Raw genomic sequence first — 21,631 nt, forward strand, 5'->3', positions numbered from 1 at the left:
AAATCAAAGTATATATGATTTTTATTATAAATATTTTCACTGTAAAAATGAACAAAATAGTATTTTTCAATTCACCTCATACAAGTCCTGTCATGCAATCTCTTTGTTGCAAAAGTGCAACTTACTAATGTAGATTTTGTTGTTACATAACTGCACTCAAAAAACAAAATGTCAAACTTCAGCGCCTACAAGTCCACTCAGCCCTACTTCTTGTTCAGCCAATTGCGAAGACAAACAAGTTTGTTTACATTTACAGGAGATAATGCTGCCCTCTTCTTATTTACAATGTCACTAGAAAGCGAGAACAGGCATTTGCATGACACTTTTGTGGCCGGCTTTGCAAGGTATTTACGTGCCAGATATGCCAAACATTCGTATGCCCCTTCATGCTCTGGCCACCATTCCAGAGGACACACTTCCATGCTGATGACGCTTGTTAAAAAACTAATGCATTAATTAAATTTGTGACTGAACTCCTTGGGGGCAAATTGTATGTCCCCTGCTCTGTTTTACCCACATTCTGCCATATATTTCATGTAATAGCAGTCTTGGATGATGACCCAGCACATGCTCATTTTAAGAACACTTTCACTGCTGGTTTGACAAAATGCAAAAGTGCGTACCAATGTGATATTTCTAAAGATAGCTACAGCATTCCACCCAAGTTTTAAGAATTGGAAGTGCCTTCCAAAATCTGAGAGGGACAAGGTGTGGAGCATGCTTTCAGAAGCCTTAAAAGAACAGTGCTCCAATGCGGGAACTACAGAACCCAAACCAAAAAAAGAACATCAACCTTCTGCTGATGGCATCCGACTCAGATGATGAAAATGAACAGGTGTCCATCTGCACAGCTTTGGATTGTTATCGAGCAGAACCCATCATCAGCATGGACACGTGTCCCCTGGAATGGTGGTTGAAGCATGAAGTGGATCCAGACGGCTGGCACTTACATTAAAAAGGTTGCAGAGCAGATTTTAAACTAAGACATGGGAGAAAGCTGGTTGCTGCAGAGGAGCACATGGATCGGACAGAGACTTCTCTTAGAGGAGAGTCTACTGAAGTGAGCTGTAGCTCATGAAAGCTTATGCTCAAATAAATTGGTTAGTCTCTAAGGTGCCACAAGTACTCCTTTTCTTTTTGCGGATACAGACTAACACGGCTGCTACTCTGAAACCAGTGACTACACCGAAATCCCTGCAAGCTGCATGGACACTTTTCAAAGACACCATAATAGAGGCCCAACTTAAATGTATACCCCAAATTAAAAAAAAAAAAAAAACACAGGAAAAGAACTAAAAAGCCACCGTGGCTTACCAACCATGTAAAAGAAGCAGTGAGAGATAAAAAGGCATCTTTTAAAAAGTGGAAGTCAAATCCTAGTGAGGAAAATAGAAAGCAACATAAACACTGCCAAAGTAAGTGTAAAAATGTTATAAGAAAAGCCAAAAAGGAGTTTGAAGAACAACTAGCCAAAACCTCAAAAGGTAATAACAAAATATTTTAAGTACATCAAAAGCAGGAAGCTTGCTAAACAACCAGTGAGGCCCCTGGACGATCGAGATACAAAAGGAGCACTTAAAGATGATAAAGTCATTGCAGAGAAACTAAATGAATTCTTAGCTTCAGTCTTCACGGCTGAGGATGTTAGGGAGATTCCCAAACCTGAGCCATCTTTTGTAGTTGACAAATCTGAGGAATTGTCACAAACTGAAGTGTCACTAGAGGAGGTTTTGGAATTAATTGATAAACTTAAAAGTAACAAGTCACTGGGACCAGATGGCATTCACCCAAGAGTTCTGAAAGAACTCAAATGTGAAATTGCATAACTATTAACTATGGTTTGTAACCTGTCCTTTAAATCAGCTTCTGTACCCAGTGACTGGAAGATAGCTAATGTAACGCCAATATTTAAAAAGGGCTCTTGAGGTCTAACGTCAGTACTGGGCAAATTAGTTGATACAATAGTAAAGAATAAAATTGTCAGACACGTAGAACATAAATTGTTGGGCAAAAGTCAACATGGTTTCTGTAAAGGGAAATCATGTCTTACTAATCTATTAGAGTTCTTTGAAGGCGTCAACAAACATGTGGACAAGGGGGATCCACTGGACATAGTGTACTTAGATTTCCAGAAAGCCTTTGTCAAGGTACCTCACCAAAGGCTCTTATGTAAATTAAGTTGTCCTGGGATAAGAGGGAAGATCCTTTCATGGATTGAGAACTGGTTAAAAGACATGGAACAAAGGGTAGGAATAAATGGTAAATTTTCAGAATGGAGAGGGGTAACTAGTGGTGTTCCCCAAGGGTCAGTCCTAGGACCAGTCCTATTCAACTAATTCATAAATGATCTGGAGAAAGGGGTAAACAGTGAGGTGGCAAAGTTTGCAGATGATACTAAATTGCTCAAGATAGTTAAGACCAAAGCAGACTGTGAAGAACTTCAAAAAGATCTCACAAAACTAACTGATCGGGCAACAAAATGGCAAATGAAATTGAATGTGGATGAATGTAAAGTAATGCACATTGGAAAAAATAACCCCAACTATACATACAATAAGATGGGGGCTAATTTAGCTGCACCTAATCAGGAAAGAGATCTTGGGGTCATCGTGGATAGTTCTCTGAAGACGTCCACACAGTGTGCAGCGGCAGTCAAAAAAGCAAACAGGATGTTAGGAATCATTACAAAAGGGATAGAGAATAAGACAGAGAATCTCTTATTGCCCCTATAGAAATCCATGGTACACCCACATCTTGAATACTGCGTACAGAGGTGGTCTCATCATCTCAAAAAAGATATACTGGCATTAGAAAAAGTTCAGAGAAGGGCAACTATAATGATTAGGGGTTTGGAACGGGTCCCATATGAGGAGAGATTAAAGAGGCTCGGACTTTTCAGCTTGGAAAAGAGGAGACTAAGGGGGATATGATAGAGGTATTTAAAATCATGAGTTGTGTGGAGAAAGTGAATAAGGAAAAGTTATTTACTTGTTCCCATAAGAACTAGGGGCTACCAAATGAAATCAATGGGCAGCAGGTTTAAAACAAATAAAAGGAAGTTCTTCTTCACTCAGCGCACAGTCAGCCTGTAGAACTCCTTGCCTGAGGAGGTTGTGCAGGCGAGGACTATAACAGGTTTTAAAAGAGAACTAGATAAATTCATGGAGGTTAAGTCCATTAATGGCTATTAGCCAGGATAGGTAAGGAATGGTGTCCCTAGCCTCTGTTTGTCAAAGGGTGGAGATGGATGGCAGGAGAGAGAACACTTGATCATTACCCGTTAGGTTCACTCCCTCTGGGGCACCTGGCACTGGCCACTGTCAGTAGACCTTTGGTCTGACCCAGTATAGTCATTCTTATGCTCTAAAACGGATTTCTTGAGGACCTGCTCCATGATTTTTCCAGGGACTGAGGTGAGGCTGACTGGCTTGTAGTTCCCCAGATCCTCCTCCTCCTCTTTTTTAAAGATGGGCACTACATTAGCCTTTTTCCAGTCATCCGGGACTTCCCCCAATTGCCATGAGTTTTCAAAGATAATGGCCAATGGCTCTGCCATCACATCCACCAACTCCTTTAGCACCCTCAGATGCAGCGCATCCGGCCCCATGGACTTGTGCTCATCCAGCTTTTCTAAATAGTCCTGAACCTCTTCTTTCTCCACAAAGGGCTGGTCACCTCCTCCCCAGACTGCTGCCCAGGGCAGTAGTCAGGGAGCTGACCTTGTTCGTGAAGACAGAAGCAAAAAAAGCATTGAGTACGTTAGCTTTTTCCACATCCTCTGTCACTAGGTTGCCTCCCTCATTCAGTAAGGGGCCCACACTTTCCTTGACTTTCTTCTTGTTGCTAACGTATCTGAAGAAACCCTTCTTGCTACTCTTAACATCTCTTGCTAGCTGCAACTCCAGGTGTGATTTGGCCTTCCTGATTTCACTCCTGCATGCCTGAGCAATATTTTTATACTCCTCTCTGGTCATTTGTCCAATCTTCCTCTTCGTGTAACATTCTTTTTTGTGTTTAAGATCAGCAAGGATTTCACTGTTAAGCCAAGCTGGTTGCCTGCCATATTTACTATTCTTTCTGCACGTCGGGATGGTTTGTTCCTGCAACCTCAATAAGGATTCTTGAAAATGCAGCCAGCTCTCCTGGACTCCTTTCCCCCTCATTCTCCCAGGGGATCCTGCCCATCAGTTCCCTGAGGGAGCCAAAGTCTGCTTTTCTGAAATCCAGGGTCCGTATTCTGCTGCTCTCCTTTCTTCCTTGTGTCAGGATTCTGAACTCGACCATCTCAGGGTCACTGTCTCCCAGGTTCCCATCCATTTTTGCTTCCCCTACTAATTCTTCCCTGATTGTGAGCAGCAGGTCAAGAAGAGTTCTTCCCCCAGTTGGTTCCTCCAGCACTGGTGGGGAAGGAGAATTGCTGCCACCCAAGAGGAACAGGGAACAGCTGTGTAAAGTTCAGATTATAGTAGGTCAGGGTGGGGAGCAAGAGGAAGAGAAACAAAAACGGGAGAGAAAAACCAAGGAGACAGAAACACAGAGAAGGGACAAGCAGGACTGGATGGAGCATCATAGGCGTTCTGGGCTAAGACAGGGCAACACTGGCTGGAAACTGAAGAGAATCTGTGGGAAGGAGAAGGGATTAGTGATTTAACGCTTATTCTCAGTTACTGGAAGAAGCATTTACTCCTAAATGAGAATATTAATTCTGGTGAATACCCACTGGGAAGAGGGAGTTCTAACAAAAATGAAACAATGCTAGACTCTTGAGGTCAATATTTTCTGAGGCTAAACAGCTTACCTGGTTGCTTCCTGAGCCTCATGGTCACTTATCAGATGCTCCGTCACAACAGGTTTCAGAGTAACAGCCGTGTTAGTCTGTCTTTGCAAAAAGGAAAGGAGTACTTGTGGCACCTTAGAGACTAACCAATTTGTTTGAGCATAAGCTTTCGTGAGCTACAGCTCACTTCATCGGATGCATACCGTGGAAACTGCAGAAGACATTATATACACACAGAGACTCAAACCCAGTAATTTTACATCTGTTCTTCTTTTAGTTTGAGACATTGTTTTGCATTAAGAATTCTGAGGGATGCCAACCTCAAAAATGCTTATAACCTGCACCCTGTTTTACATAACTAGACATTTAAGGTTTGTCTATGCTATAAAAACTATCCATCACTGACAAACAGGTACAACTGAACCTGGAGCAAAGAGGGTTACCTCAATCAGCATATACTTGTTAAATATATATGGAGAAACAGTCCCTGCCCCAAAGAGCTTACAATCCTGGACAAGCAACATACAAAGGGGGGCAAGAGGCATAAAACGTACAGTCAAAACATTCATCATTTTCCTTTGAGTCTGCAGCCAAATGCCCAGTAACACAAGATTGCAATGCAGCTAGCCTGGTTCAGCTCCCATTTCCTCAGAGAATGGAAAGGACACACCCAAACAGTCAGAGATCACCTCTTAACTAGGTGTCTCACACAGTGATAATCGCAACTGATCGCTATAGGTGAGTGGTTCTCAACCTTTCCAGACTACTGTACCCCTTTCAGGAATCTGAAGCCCAAGCCCTGCCACCCAGAGCTGAAGCATGTAACTTTGCTTTGTGGGACCCCACTGTGGTGTGGGGCTGCAGACAACTTCCCTGCTTGCCAGCCCTGCACTTGAGATCCCCCTGGGGATCACAATTCCCAGGTTAAGAAACACTGATCTAGATGAGTTGATGTACCCCTGGAAGACCTCTGCGTTCACGTATCCCTGGCTGAGAACCAATGCTATAGGTCATGGCTGAGGTAACTAACTGGTCCCTATACTTCATTTAGATGAGGTCAGTGACTGGTCCTTACCCATCATCATAGTTACTGATAAATGTAAAGCTGCCTCTGTAAACGAATGATGCTCTCTGTAACTCTCAATGGCCTGTTTCCAGCTTGCACTCCATGATGCAACTCTCAGATGCACAGAGCTTTCATTAGTCATTAAAACATTCAGCTTGGAAATCTGCATTAGTTTAATCACAAAACATCCTTTCCTGACTTGAACACGCACACTATTTTGCCTCAGCCTGCCTCTTCGTCACTGTGGCGGACGTAGGAGTTACTGGTTTGCGGGAGGGGATGTACACCAGTTATAGGGGGACATGGATGAACAACAGTTACCATACAAAGATAGGAGAGAGTAGAAGTTGGGCAGTGAGCTGAAATGTTAGAACCTGTTTATTGTGTGCTTGGGAGACAGTTACTCCATCCCTCATCTATGCTCGTTCTGTTTCTAGCAGCAGTTGAGATAAGTGCCCCTGCTGCACTCCCTAGGTTTGCAGACTTGCCATCCACTCAGCAACAAGTTACAGGCTGTGCTGAGCTGAACGGATGAGGAAGAGAGAACTGCGTGATAAATAACTAAGGAGCTGCATCACTGCAGGAAAAACATGTTAAAGTACACATGAAAAACCAAACACACAAACATGACGCACAAGGAGCGCAGAAAGAAACCGGCTGAAGGGGCAGCCCCTAGAAATCTGCTCCAGCTCTGACCCCAGCTCTGAAGAGAGAGAGAGTGAGACAGCCCCACATGGGTCCTGCGGAGAACTTAGCTCTGCGTGACAGGGGATATCACCTGTTTACCTCCCACCACCTCTTGAAGTAACTGTTACAAATTAAACTTTGTTCTTGTTTCTGGGATTTGACAACAAAACAAGTCAGAACAAGTCTGTTTGGAAAGCAACTATTCACTGCAACAATGTCCTGTAGACAGAATGTATTAAATGCTCAACTTAGCTGGAGGGAACTGCTCTATGAGTTCTGGAGGCAGAAAAAGGAGACCAGTAGCAGGAGTTGCCAATCTGATGGGGAAGGAGAACTGCTGCCACCCAAGAGGAACAGGGAACAGCTGTGTAAAGCTCAGATTATAGTAGGTCAGGGTGGGGAGCAAGAGGAAGAGAAACAAAAATGGGAGAGAAAAACCAAGGAGACGGAAACATAGAAAAGGGACAAGCGGGACTGGATGGAGCATCATAGGAGTTCTGGGCTAAGACAGGGCAACGCTGGCTGGAAACTGAAGAGAATCTGTGGGAAAGAGAAGGGATTAGTGATTTAACGCTTATTCTTAGTTACTGGAAGAAGCATTTACTCCTAAATGAGAATATTAATTCTGGTGAATACCCACTGGGAAGAGGGAGTTCTAACAAAAATGAAACAATGCTAGACTCTGGAGGTCAATATTTTCTGAGGTTAAACAGCTTACCTGGTTGCTTCATCACCTCCTGAGTCTCATGGTCACTTATCAGATGCTCCATCACAACAATAACCACATTAGTATTCAAACCCAGTAATTTTACATCTATTCTTCTTTTAGCTTGAGACATTGTTTTGCATTAAGAATTCTGAGGGATGCCAACCCCAAAAATGCATATAACCTGCACCCTGTTTTACGTAACTAGACATTTAAGGTTTGTCTATGCTATAAAAATTATCCATCACTGACAAACAGGTACAATTGAACCTGGAACAAAGAGGGTTACCTCAATCAGCATGGGACGGCAGGGCAAAAACACGCCACATCTAGTGTGGGAGGGGAGAGCAAGGACACACTGTGTCCTGCACTATTTTAGAAACTGTGATTAAATCCTACTCTTCCCCTTGATTTCTGAAGCAGAATTTTGTAGCATGGTCAGGATTGTTTGAAGTGTTAATGTAGCCATGCTGGTCTAAAGAGATCAGTTCTAAGGCTAAAGTTGTCAGGACTCTGGAGGCCTGGTCCTAGCACCTCCTGTGCACAGGAGGCCCAGGCTTTAGAGTCTCAATCCTGAGCCTGCTAGAGACTGATTTATATTTGACACATGCACAGCTTCCAGCTCTCTAAACTAAAGGATTGGCAGAAACACCATGAGGCTATGACAGGCTCAGTTACTATTTCTCTAGATATCTATACCAAGCTCATTGTTGTGGTCCCTTGGAAAAGAGAGCCCTACAGAGGGCAATCAGTGGGAGTGGGGTAATGAGGAGAATTTGTGGCATGCTCCTGTTAATCATTCACAGAACAACTAGCTTCCTCTAGGGCAGCCTTATAAAAACCAAGACCCAGTAGCTAATCAAGGGAGGCAGGCACAGCCAGGAGAAGATGATGAGTACAGGGTGAATCCAACTCCAAGAATCCTAAGAATTTGTCTAATTAGCTGACCTCATGGCAGGTGTCAAGTGAAATGATGGCCTCTGATATGCTTGGCTCCAGCTGACATTGGGCAGGACTTATTGAAACAAGGTAGAAAAATGCCTCTGGCCAGAAGCCAATGGAGGTGAGGCACTGACTGCACGGAAAGGAGACAGAGTCAGAGAAGCTGCCCTTTTCCCCAGTCCCTTTTGAAATACTCATTGCTAGATACCATCATGCAAGGGCCTAGACTCCACTGAGAGGATGCAGCCGAAACAGCTTGTCTGGAAATTCCACAGGACTGCAGTTGAGGGTTGTTAGCTACTGTGTTCATAGACAAGAACCAGGAGAGTGAGGTGCTCACACTGGGAGGCATGACTATCTGGGTAGTTAGACCAAACCTGTCTCTGTGGTATCTGAGCACCTTGTTACCTTCTGCTCCTATCCGATCCCATTAACTCAGACTTGCTGGTGTCGGACATCTGTTTAACTCTCCTTAACACTAAAGTAGCAGATTGCTGCTATGCAGCAAGAGCACTCAAGCCCAGCCACCAGGACTGTAGCAGGTTAATCTCAGACTGAAGTTTTGGGCATCCCTGCAGGGGATACTTTGAGAATCATTCCCAAAGAAGTTTGACATGAGGAAGAGTTTCAGTGACCGCAATCTTATCTCACCACACCACTTTTCCACTCTCAGTTAAGCAGAAAGGTCCCCTGCAGGGCAGCGACCTCTCTTCTAGCTGTGACATGAATATACTTTCACTATAGACCCAAGCTGGCAGAGAGATCAATCAAACCTTCAGGAGAGGGGATCCCAATTTGCAAGACACTCTTAGATCTGACAAGCAGCTGTGGGCTATGCTGCTCCCTGGCTTAAGTCTCTGCAGGCTCTGTTCACCCCTCATGTGCTGCACAGAAGCAGCTGTTGTGTTTCCAACAGATCCTTTAAAAACATACTATTATTTTTTTAACACATTGAGCTAAAGTAGCTTTGTCCTGTTACGGAAATGTGCATTCACTGTGCCTTGGAGTAACTGAGTCAGTGCCACCTTCCCCCCTCCTCTTTCCTGCTCCCACCAGGAAATACCTAGGCAAAAGAACCAGAAACTCAGTCCCAGCCATCACTACAACACCACACCAGATTCTTCAGGTTCATCCCAACAAAACCAGTTCCTCATATAATGGATCTAACAGTGACTCTGTCGGAAAATACTCCTGAAGCCAGCTCTGAGAAGCGTACGGCAGTCAGGCCTGTTCTTTCCCATTAAGCACAATATGGGAAGGTGAACTAGTGGCTTTCTGGACTACTAAAGGTAGGAGCTCATAGCAGTCAGCTGATGTGTATAAAAAGGAAGCAAAACAAGTGTCTCTCTTGAGCCACAAGGAAAAGACACCTGGTGGAAACCCAGAGCATTTGTAACAAGGTGAAAGCAGATGGTGATGGGACATACATAGTGGCTGTCACTTCACCTAGTCTTCTTTCATCAGCATGCACTGCTGCAGGATGGGGCGTCTTTATTTGAGAATGACATGCACGCTTGGGCAAGTCACTTCACCTCTCCATGACTCAGTTTCTACAGCTGTAAAATGGCTTTTGTACCCACTCACCAGCCTCTCAGCTGTTTGGGGTCAGTTAATGCCTGTCCAGTGTTCTGAACACATAAAATGCTAAGTACTGTTATTGTAACAGCCTATCACTGACCCCAGGACCATAGTGTGACACCCTCTCCACATCCCAACCCCTGCTACCCTCCATCGTCCTCCTGCAGTATCTCACTCCCTTACAATCCTGCTGATATTTAGGCCACATAAAGATACCAGTAGGTAGAGGTGGGCCAGACATTCACCTAGCATGCCACATTTTAAGGGGCACCTAGATAGTCCACTGAATAGCAGTGCTCAGATAGTGGGCCATTTTTCAGACTCTTTAAGAAGCTCTTGAGCCCTCCTCCACAGACTCTGGTGACTCTATCAGCTTTTCGAGACACCTGCCCAGTTCCAAATTCTCTTTTGAAATTGTTAGTGTTGGAGAACGTATGTTAAAGCATTGATCTGCTGAAAGGTGTTAATGACTACCACCAAGCAGGTCTTTGATCTACAGACAATCAGACTTGGTTTAAGTCAATGGGTGTTGTCATAAATATAAAGGGAAGGGTAAACACCTTTAAATCCCTCCTGGTCAGAGGAAAAACCCTGTCACCTGTAAACGGTTAAGAAGCTAAAGATAACCTCGCTGGCACCTGACCACAATGACCAATGAGGAAACAAGATACTTTCAAAGCGGGGGGGGGGGGGTAACAAAGGGTTCTCTCTGTCTGTGTGTTGCTTTTGCCAGGACCAGAGAAGGAATGCAGGTCAGAACTCCTGTAAAAAGATCAGTAAGCAATCTAGTTAGATATGCATTAGATTCTGTTTTGTTTAAATGGCTGGTAAAATAGCTGTGCTGAATGGAATATATATTCCTGTTTTTGTGTCTTTTTGTAACTTAAAGTTTAGCCTAGAGGGATTCTCTATATCTTGAATCTGGTTACCCTGTAAGGTATTTACCATCCTAATTTTACAGAGGTGATTCTTTTACTTTTTCTTTAATTAAAATTCTTCTAAGAACCTGATTGCTTTTTCCTTGTTCTTAAGATCCAAGGGTTTGGGTCTGTGCTCACCTATGCAAGTGGTGAGGATTTTTATCAAGCCTTCCCCAGAAAAGGGGATGTAGGGCTTAGGGGGGATTTTGAGGGGAAAGACATTTCCAAGTGGGCTCTTTCCCTGTTATGTTTGTTAGGCGCTTGGTGGTGGCAGCAATAAAGTCCAGGGACAAAAGGTAAAATAGTTTGTACCTTGGGGAAGTTTTAACCTAAGCTGGTAAAAATAAGCTTAGGGGGGTTTTCATGCAGGTCCCCACATCTGTACCCTAGAGTTCAGAGTGGGGAAGGAACCTTGACAGGTGTGCTAAGCACCCTTCCTACAGGTGAAATGGAAGGAGCAATTAAATGCTCCTTTATACAGTGATAACTGGAAACAGGAAGAGGGTACTGCCCAAAGTCTCACTAGGAGGCCTATGAGGACTAAGATGTGTGGTGTGACCGATTTTCCTGGGACTGGGTGCAATCACAGGGGCTAGGGGAGTGTACGCAAGCTGAGTGTGCTGGAGCAGAGAAAGACAGCAGAAAGCAAAAGAATCAGTGGTCGAGTGTGGCCCTGACATGGAGCAGAGAGACAGAGCTCCTTGGGCACAGAAATTACTAGATGAACAGACTTGGAAACAACAAGAAAAGAAGATGCCTGCTGTTGTTTCTATTGTGTTCAAGGAAACAAGACTTTGGTGTAATCCTGTTTATAAACAAGAAATGCATACAAAGAATATACCTGATTCAGATCCTCAATTTCTTCTTCTAATGGAAAGAATTCTGCAAGGTCCCAAATATTGTCTAAGCACTCAGGACAAAGGTGCAATAGTAAATTTACCTGTTGCAGATAGAGGTCTCACATGATCATGCCCTGCTTTCTTGGCTTCTCTTGCTCAGTCATCCCCTTACATATTCTGTTGGCCCAGATCTCTACCTGGGTGGCTTCGTAGGGCATTTAAAATGAAAAGCAGAAGTTGTGGCCCAGCAGAAGCCCCTGAACAGCTTCCCTCCCTCAGGAAGCCTCCTCTTATGACACACCCTTGCTGCAGTAATAAGTAGGTTCCTCCCTAAGCAGAGGAAGTCCAGCTGGAAACAGTCAGCCCCTGACCCACCAAGCGATGTCATGTTTAGTCCAACCGGGTGTGACACTTCCACAAAGCCACACACATATCTGGGATTGTTGAATTAAATTTGAGTATAATTAGATTTGCATCCAGTCTCCGAGGTTCCTGCTGCTTCACATAAAATATGTAGATGGATCAGTTCATGACCTCACCATTAGACACAAAACATGACATTTAAAGTGTGATTCAGTACAACAGCCTGCACCAGGACAACAATCCGATAGGAAATGGAGACTAGCAGATAAGGTGCTTCCCCAAAGAAGGCCCCTGAGAACTTCTTTCAGACTCTTGGGGTCTGGACTGTGGTCCAGAAAGAAATAATCAGGAAAATGAGCAATAAATGTTAGAAATTAAATTGGACTAGGAGTTTCCATACTTACCCACTGTGAAAAAAGGAGATCTCTGCAAAACGCTAGGGACTTACCAACTGGAGGAGACACCCATGCACAGGGAGGTAGGAACAAGAGCTGGCTTTCTTTTACTGCTGGGGGAAGCTAGACTACCTGTGCAGTCTCTGAGAGTAATGCGGACAATCTGTGTGAAATAATCTTGGGCTGTGATAAGAGAAAATGAATTGATATTCCAATGCCCGATGAAGTGAGGCTGGGAGCCGCAGGCCCTTTAAATTGCACTTGGGGAAGCCAATCCACCCCAGTACAGTGCACCAGCTCTTGCCCCACACAGCGCACACACCCCTCATCAAGAGCAAAGCCTGTTCTGCCAGCAGCATGCCAACCATGCAGAAGTCCTCTCCGGACACAAGGCGAGTTCTGAGGTTGGCTGACAGAGGAAGGTGGTGTATTGAAGGAGGAGAAGGCATAGCCAGGGCAGACCTGTAACTTAGCAATTCCTTAGCTGCCACAATGCACAAGGCAGCCCTAACCTGTCCCAGTAGCTGAATTGTCTCCCAGCAGCCCCAGAATTGGGGAAGCACAGCTGCATGTGTTTGGTCCTTAATCCCTATGAGCACCCAGGCGGAACTAGATGGGTTAAAGAACACCATGAAGTCTGCAGTTGCAGCCTGGGAAACATCTTGTTGCAGTCTAGCAATCGGAAGTCCATAATATGCTAATTACCACTAATATGGTCTAGAGTCAGTGTTATCTAATTTACACCGCTGTAAATACCTCCCTACAGCAGGGGACTTAAACACATAAGGATGTTCTCAGTCAAAAACTTTAATCCAGTTGGAGTTAAGGTTAGTTTGTATCAATAATTTAAAGGAAAAAGCATATGAAACCCCTCCCCCAAAACACACACCCTGGAATGCCAGGAAGTTTAAAGTTAAGGTAGAACTACAACTTTTGAAATTATCTATCCCTAACACCCAGATTTGTCCCATCAATGTCCCATGAAGAGAACACTTTACTTCTTACAGCACCATAGTTGTCAAATCTCTGACTTACTGATGACCACGTAGACAAACCACAGAAACAGACATACACACTTTGCTAGTTCATGAACCAAAAAGAGCCTTCTCTATTTTTAAAGTGTGCATGTGCTACCGAATATAAAGGTGTCATTAGAACTGGCATATCTTTGTGTACAAACTTTTGAAGCCAAGATTGTAAAATTATGCCTTTATGGGCAAGATCATAGGACGCAGCAGCAACAAAGCATCACACAGAGATGTGAAACCAGTAATAAAGCCACGTTCTTGATAGGCAGCTTGTAAGCTGTACAAAAGAGTGTCTCATCCATATTTTACCTACCAGTACTGCAGCTTCATGAAGGTGAAGGTAACTACACAGGAAGAAAGCTGGGATGGGCCTATTTGCTTAATTTTTATTTTGCTTCTTTCTAAAGAGAATTTTCTTTGTGCTTGTCTTTGCCACTAGAAATTCCAGCCCTGTACCCTGGTCTCTAAGTGCCCCTACCTGGGTATTTCCATACTTTCCAATATTTGTTCTTAAACTTTACATTAACTGATCATTCCTTGGCTTTCTGAGCTGTGCTTTTATTACACAGCAGAATACCTTGAATGCTTTTTCCATGTAGCGTGACAAAGCTCTGCCCTTGTCTCTGTGGGTCCCGTGTTTCCTGAAAAATTTCACTAGCATCAGAGGCTCACTGTGACCCTCCACGTAACCCTTCTCTCGCTAGAGACAAGGGTCAGTCTACTAAGTCATTTTCATCATAAACCAGCAAGGGAAGTGAGGAGACGCTATCCTCCCTTGCAGTCTCTGTTGTCTCCCAGTCTCAGTGATTAATCCGGGGGGGGGAGGGTGGGGGGGGAGAGCAAAGGAAGGAGCCCAGGCCCACCCTCTACTCCAGGCTCCAGCCCAGGGAACCTAATAGTATCAGCTATGGTAGCTGACCTTTTAGAAACATGACACATACAATTCCCTGGGGTACTTCCCCACAGCAGCCCCCACTTAGAATCATAGAATATCAGGCTTGGAAGGGACCTCAGGAGGTCATCTAGTCCAACCACCTGCTCAAAGCAGGACCAATCCCCAACTAAATCATCCCAGTCAGGGCTTTGTCAAGCCTGACCTTAAAAATATCTAAGGAAGGAGATTCCACCACCTCCCTAGGTAACGCATTCCAGTGTTTCACCACCCTCCTAGTGAAATAGTTTTTCCTCATATCCAACCTAAACCTCACCCACTGCAACTTGAGACCATTACTCCTTGTTCTGTCATCAGCTACCACTGAGAACAGTCTAGATTCATCCTCTCAAACCATCCCGATGTGTCGAAAGAATAGTAAATATGGCAGGTGACCAGCTTGGCTTAATGGTGAAATCAATTCTGAAATAGCTGCTTTCAACTACCTGAGAGGTGGTTCCAGAGAGGATGGTTCTAGACTATTCTCAGGGTGGAAGAGGACAGGACAAGGAGTAATGGTCTCAAGTTGCAGTGGGGGAGGTTTAGGTTGGATATTAGGAAAAACTTTTTCACTAGGAGGGTGGTGAAACACTGGAATGCGTTGCCTAGGGAGGTGGTGGAATCTCCTTCCTTAGAAGTTTTTAAGGTCAGGCTTGACAAAGCTCTGGTTGGAATGATTTAATTGGGATTGGTCCTGCTTTTGAGCAGGGGGTTGGACTAGATGACCTCCTGAGGTCCCTTCCAACCCTGATATTCTATGATTCTATGATTCTTTGGAACCCCCTTTCAGGTAGTTGAAAGCAGCTATCAAATCCCCCCTCATTCTTCTCTTCTGCAGACCAAACAATCCCAGTTCCCTCGGCCTCTCCTCATAAGTCATGTGTTCCAGTCCCCTAATCATTTTTGTTGCCTCCACAGGACTCTTTCCAATTTCTCCACGTCCTTCTTGTAGTGTGGGGCCCAAAACTGGACACCGTACTCCAGATGAGGCCTCACCAATGTCGAATAGAGGGGAACAATCATGTCCCTCGATCTGCTGGCAATGCCCCTATGTATACATCCCAAAATACCATTGGCCTTCTTGGCAACAAGGGAACACTGTTGACTCATATCCAGCTTCTCGTCCACTGTCACCCCTAGGTCTTTTTCTGCAGAACTGCTGCTGAGTCATTCGGTCCCTAGTCTGTAGCGGTGCACGGGATTCTTCCATCCTAAGTGCAGGACTCTGCACTTGTCCTTGTTGAACCTCATCAGATTTCTTTTGGCCCAATCCTCTAATTTCTCTAGGGCCCTCTGTATCCTATCCCTACCCTCCAGCGTATCTACCACTCCTCCCAGTTCAGTGTCATCTGCAAACTTGCTGAGGGTGCAATCCACACCACCCTACAGATCATTTATGAAGATATTGAACAAAACCGGCCCCAGGACCGACCCTTGGGGCACTCCACTTGATACCAGCTGCCAACTAGACATGGAGCCACTGATCACTACCCGTTGAGCCCGACAATCTAGCCAGCTTTCTATCCACCTTACAGTCCATTCATCCAGCCCATACTTCTTTAACTTGCTGGCAAGAATACTGTGGGGGACCATGCCAAAAGCTTTGCTAAAGTCAAGAAACAACATGTCCACCGCTTTCCCCTCATCCACATAGCCAGTTCTCTCGTCACAGAAGGCAATTAGATTAGTCAGGCATGACTTGCCCTTGGTGAATCCATGCTGACTGTTCCTGATCACTTTCCTCTCCTCTAAGTGCTTCATAATTGATTCCTTGAGGACCTGCTCCATGATTTTTCCAAGGACTGAGGTGAGGCTGACTGGCCTGTAGTTCCCAGGATCCTCCTCCTTCCCTTTTTTAAAGATGGGCACTACATTAGCCTTTTTCCAGTCATCTGGGACTTCCCCGGATCACCATGGGTTTTCAAAGATAATGGCCAATGGCTCTGCAATCACATCCGCCAACTCCTTTAGCACTCTCAGATGCAGCGCATCCAGCCCCATGGACTTAAGCTCGTCCAGCTTTTCTAAATAGTCCCGAACCGCTTCTTTCTCCACAGAGGGCTGGTTACCTCCTCCCCACGCTGTGCTGCCCAGTGCAGTAGTCTGGGAGCTGACCGCGTTCGTGAAGACAGAGGCAAAAAAAGCATTGAGTACATTAGCTTTTTCCACATTCCCTGTCACTAGGTTGCCACCCTCATTCAGTAAGGCGCCCATGCTTTCCTTGACTTTCTTCTTGTTGCTAACATACCTGAAGAAACCCTTCTTGTTACTCTTAACATCTCTTGCTAGCTGCAACTCCAGGTGTGATTTGGCCTTCCTGATTTCACTCCTGCATGCCCAAGCAATACTTTTATACTCTTTTATATTTTATACTTAATTGGGGATTGGTCCTGCTTTGAGCAGGGGGTTGGAGTAGATGACCTCCTGAGGTCCCTTCCAACCCTGATATTCTATGATTCCCTGGTCATTTGTCCAATCTTCCACTTCTTGTAAGCTTCTTTTTTGTGTTTAAGATCAGCAAGGATTTCACTGTTAAGCTAAGCTGGTCGCCTGCTATATTTACTATTCTTTCTACACATTGGGATGGTTTGTCCCTGTAACCTCAATAAGGATTCTTGAAAATACAGCCAGCTCTCCTGGACTCCTTTCCCCCTCATGTTATTCTCCCAGGGGATCCTGCCCATCAGTTCCCTGAGGGAGTCAAAGTCCGCTTTTCTGAAGTCCAGGGTCCGTATTCTGCTGCTCTCCTTTCTTCCCTGTGTCAGGATCCTGAACTCAACCATCTCATGGTCACTGCCTCTCAGGTTCCCATCCGCTTTAGCTTCCCCTACTAATTCTTCCCGATCTGTGAGCAGCAGGTCAAGAAGAGCTCTGCCCCTAGTTGGTTTCTCCAGCACTTGCACCAGGAAATTGTCCCCTACCCTTTCCAAAAGTTTCTTGGATTGTCTGTGCACTGCTGTATTACTCTCCCAGCAGATATCAGGGTGATTGAAGTCTCCCATGAGAACCAGGGCCTGCGATCCAGTAACTTCCGTGAGTTGCCGGAAGAAAGCCTCGTCCACCTCATCCCCCTGGTCCGGTGGTCTCCCACCACGACATCACCCTTGTTGCTCACACTTCTAAACTTAATCCAGAGACACTCAGGTTTTTCTGCAGTTTCATACTTGAGCTCTGAGCAGTCATACTGCTCCCTTACATCCCTGGGCTCCCCCACCTTTTCTGCCCTGCCTGTCCTTCCTGAACAGTTTATATCCATCCATGACAGTACTCCGGTCATGTGAGTTATCCCACCAAGTCTTTGTTAATCCAATCACATCATAATTCCTTGACTGTGCCAGGACTTCTAGTTCTCCCTGCTTGTTTCCCAGGCTTCTTGCATTTGTGTATAGGCACTTGAGATAGCTCGCTGATCGTCCCTCTTTCTCAGTATGAGGCAGGAGCCTTGCCCTCTACGCACTCCTGCTCGTGCTTCCTCCCAGTATCCCGCTTCCCCACTTACCTCAGGGCTTTGGTCTCCTTCCCCCGGTGAACCTAGTTTAAAGCCCTCCTCACTAGGTTAGCTAGCCTGCTTGCGAAGATTCTCTTCCCTCTCTTCGTTAGGTGGAACCCGTCTCTGCCTAGCACTCCTCCTCCTTCTTGGAGCACCATCCCATGGTCAAAGAATCCAAAGCCTTCTCTCTGACACCACCTGCGTAGCCATTCGTTGACTTCCACAGTTCGACAGTCTCTACCAAGGCCTTTTCCTTCCACGGGGAGAATGGACAAGACCACTTGCGCCTCAAACTCCTTTATCCTTCTTCCCAGAGCCACGTGGTCCACAGTGATCCGTTCAAGGTCATTCTTGGCAGTATCATTGGTGCCCACGTGGAGAAGCAGGAAGGGGTAGTGATCAGAGGGCTTGATGAGTCTCTGCAATCTCTCTGTCACATCATGAATCCTAGTTCCTGGCAAGCAGCAGACTTCTCGGTTTTCCTGGTCAGGGCAGCAGATAGATGACTCAGTCCCCCTGAGGAGAGAGTCCCTGACCACCACTTCACCCTTACCTCAGGGCCTCCTTCCTTGTGCCTGATATGGTGTGTTCTGCTCAGTCTCTCCAACAGCACAACTTCCTCCCACAGCTCCTGACATCCACACCCACCTGACCAACTGGGAGACTTTTAACTAGTTTCAGCCAGTCCCTGATTGGCTTCAGGTGTCCCAATCAACTTAGCTGTTCTCCCTGCCTTCTGAAAAGTTCTCAGTTGGCCCCAGGTGTCTTAATTGACCTGGAGCAGCTACCAGGGATTTGTTTAGCCTGGAGCTAATATTTCTGTCTCCCACTACTTTTCTATAGCCATCTGGCCTTGTCCCATCACAGTAGCTAGTGATTTGTATAACAATCAAAACTCCAGCTTCACTAAGTTGTTTTGTTTTTAATCTGGAAGCAGAGAGATGCCAGCAGCAGACAGCCTGTGTCTGTCTTTAATTTCCAATAAATGGTACCCTTTCCCTCTGTTAGCAGCCAATATGTTTTGTCACCTTTTTGTCAAATTGCTACAGAAACAGTTTCTCTCCCTGGCAGCAACAGCTGATTGATGGTCCAGAGGCCCTTCAATCAGATGCTACATCACTGCACACAGATCTGATAACCAAGTCCAAAAGCACCCTTGCTACTTGCTTTGTGAGTGACTCATGAAGAGAAGGATTTGATAAGGCCCCAGTCAAGGGAAGACAAGGACCTTCCCTCTGAGGATCTCCTCACTGCATGGAAATCATGCCAAATTCAAAGGTTCACCAGCATAGTTGTAGTTTGACTTCTATATTTGGGGGGGAAGCTCCAATCAGGCCAATGAGGCTGGAGGAGGGCAAATTTTGCACCTGCCTTAGACTTGCAGTTTGGGGGGGGGCAATGTCCCGCTGTTCCCCCCAAACTATGCACAGGCCAGCCCTTCCTCTTGCTAAAGGTGCCGGGTAACCCTCATCACAGAGCCTGACAGGGGCTCTTTCCAGCTATTTCATGGGTTCTCAAACTGGGGGTCATGACCCCTCAGGGGATCGTGAGGTTATTATGTGTGTGTGGGGGGGGGTCGCAGTAAGCCTCCACCCCCAAATCCCACTTCATCTCCAGCATTTATAATAGTGTTAAATACAAAAGTGTTTTTAATTTATAAGGGGGGGGTCGCACTCAGAGGTTTGCTGTGTGAAAGGGGTCACCAGTACACAAGTTTGAGAACCCCTAAGCTATTTCCTGAAAGTGAAAGCCTTTCACACACTGGTTTCCCTGGACATGCTATCAGACTGTACTTTCAGTGTGAAGTTGAGAGCAGGAATCTGATTCCTATTGAATCAGCTTCTTCATAATTCCTGCATATCTATTATTGCAACAATTATCTCATCAGAGTAAACCTGTGTGCAATGATAATGCCATAGTGTCCAGCTCTAAGGCTGCCACCTTGTCCTTTGCCCTTCATGCTTACACACAGTAGTACCTATAGAGCTATATGTCAAATCGCTCTGAGACAAGCCCCTCTCCCTCAGCTTCTCTGGCTCCATAACCCCCCATATGTAGTACCCTTGTCTTATATACTCAAGTCATTAGTATTTACTGATGCAGGAGATGAGACTAGATGACCCAATTGTCCCTTTTGGCCTTAAATTGTATAAAATTCCTCATAAGAGAGCTAATTTCTCCGACTGCTTCTCTAGAACTGAACTCATCTGTGCCTTGGCAGGGCAACCATTCCTGCTCTAAAAAGTCCATGGGGTTTTCATAAAGCATTACAAACTCTCCAGTCTTTCCCCTCCACACCCATCACTGACAGCAAACCAACCAAGTGTTAATTCCTTCCTTTTTAGCAGCGTTGCCTATTGTGGCCTTTTCCTGGAAAGGAGCCTGTAGTCCATGCTGCTTCCAGATATTTCAGCCAAATGCTCCATCTTTATGATCTGAACCCAATCCGATCTGCCTCAGGGAATCGGAAGTTAAGGACAGAAAGGTTTGAGGTCACATTTGGTCCTTCCACCTAATCCCTCCTCCAATGGTATAAAACAGCTTTGTTTCTATGGGAATTTCTGAAGGGTTTTAATTGGTTATTACTGGTTTTAGGTTGTTGGCTCTAAGGATCAGAGTCATAGTCTTAGATGGACTCAAATAATGAAAAACAATTTAACTTGTTGGTCCATAAATTGCTATTCCCAATTCCCCCCTAAACACTCTCTAGCCTTGAGCCTCCCACCCAATGTCTATTTTCCCAAGAGCCCTAATTTAATCTCTGAGTGTCAATGATTCCCCTAAGATTGTCTCCCACTGACCTGGTCACAGACAGTCATATGGGGCTACACTAAAAGGCTGAGAAATATCCAGGATCTCAGATGAGGCAGCAAGAATCTCCTGAGAGCAACGAGAAAAGCTAAAGAATCTCTGCTAAAAGATACAGGGTGTATAAAGATCCTAGTAGTTAACCAGGGAACTGGGCAAGAAGAACTCAAACCTCCGCTGCTGTTAAAATCAGGTAGCCTCTATTTAAAGAGCATCATCAATGTGCCACAAGTACTCCTTTTCTTTTTTTCATCAATGTGGGTGACCCTGCACAAACATGTAAGACACAGTCCCTGCCCCAGAGAGCAAAGGCCTAACCTTTAGAGAAAAGTGGCCATTTGAGAGAGTGTAGCATCCACTAGTGGAGAGGTAGACTGGGTGCATGGAGGTTCTTCTGTCAGGTGCTAGGAGAGCTTTATCTCAGCACAGGGCCTCAGACTGCAAAATTCAAACCTAGATTCAACATGTCCAGTATCTGGCTGTGTTTGGACTCGGATTTTTTTGAGGCCCTCGTCTACTCTCCTGCTTCCTCCAGTTATCTCTCACACCCTTTCCTGCCATGTCCTCTCCCCCATACGTTGCTCTGTACTCTCTATGGCTGCAGGACAGGTTTGTTCCACTCACAGATTGGGGTCTCTTTTTCTAGTGATGTGAATAGGTACCATTCAGAGACTGACTCCTAGTGCATTATGTGCCTGAACTGCATCATCTGCCTGTTTAGCGTGGGAAGCTCCCTGGAAGAGGGACATGGTCTTTCTTTATAGTTTGCACAGCACCATTTAAGCTGATGGCCCAAGGAAATAATGAATATTTGAGTATTTTGCATCTCTTGGGGCATTGTGTGGGTGGTTCTCTGCCCCCCATTCCTGGAACCAGGATGAAGGTTCTCTTTGTAAGTGGCACTTATCTGATCTGTTCCTGGCTCTCAAAAGGATTCAAAAGGCAATGATACCAAAAAGACGCTGTGGAGTCACTTAACTGCTTTCTGATTAGGACCATGAATAATGCTGATTGGATGAGAGCCAGGCTGTGTTCTGCTGACTTCATCAGGCACTTCTCCTCCCCCTCATCTTTGCAAAAAACTAACCCAGCCCATCCTGA

Source organism: Lepidochelys olivacea (genome assembly GCF_965140295.1).
Source record: "Lepidochelys olivacea isolate rLepOli2 genome assembly, chromosome: 26".
Classification (NCBI taxonomy): domain Eukaryota; kingdom Metazoa; phylum Chordata; order Testudines; family Cheloniidae; genus Lepidochelys; species Lepidochelys olivacea.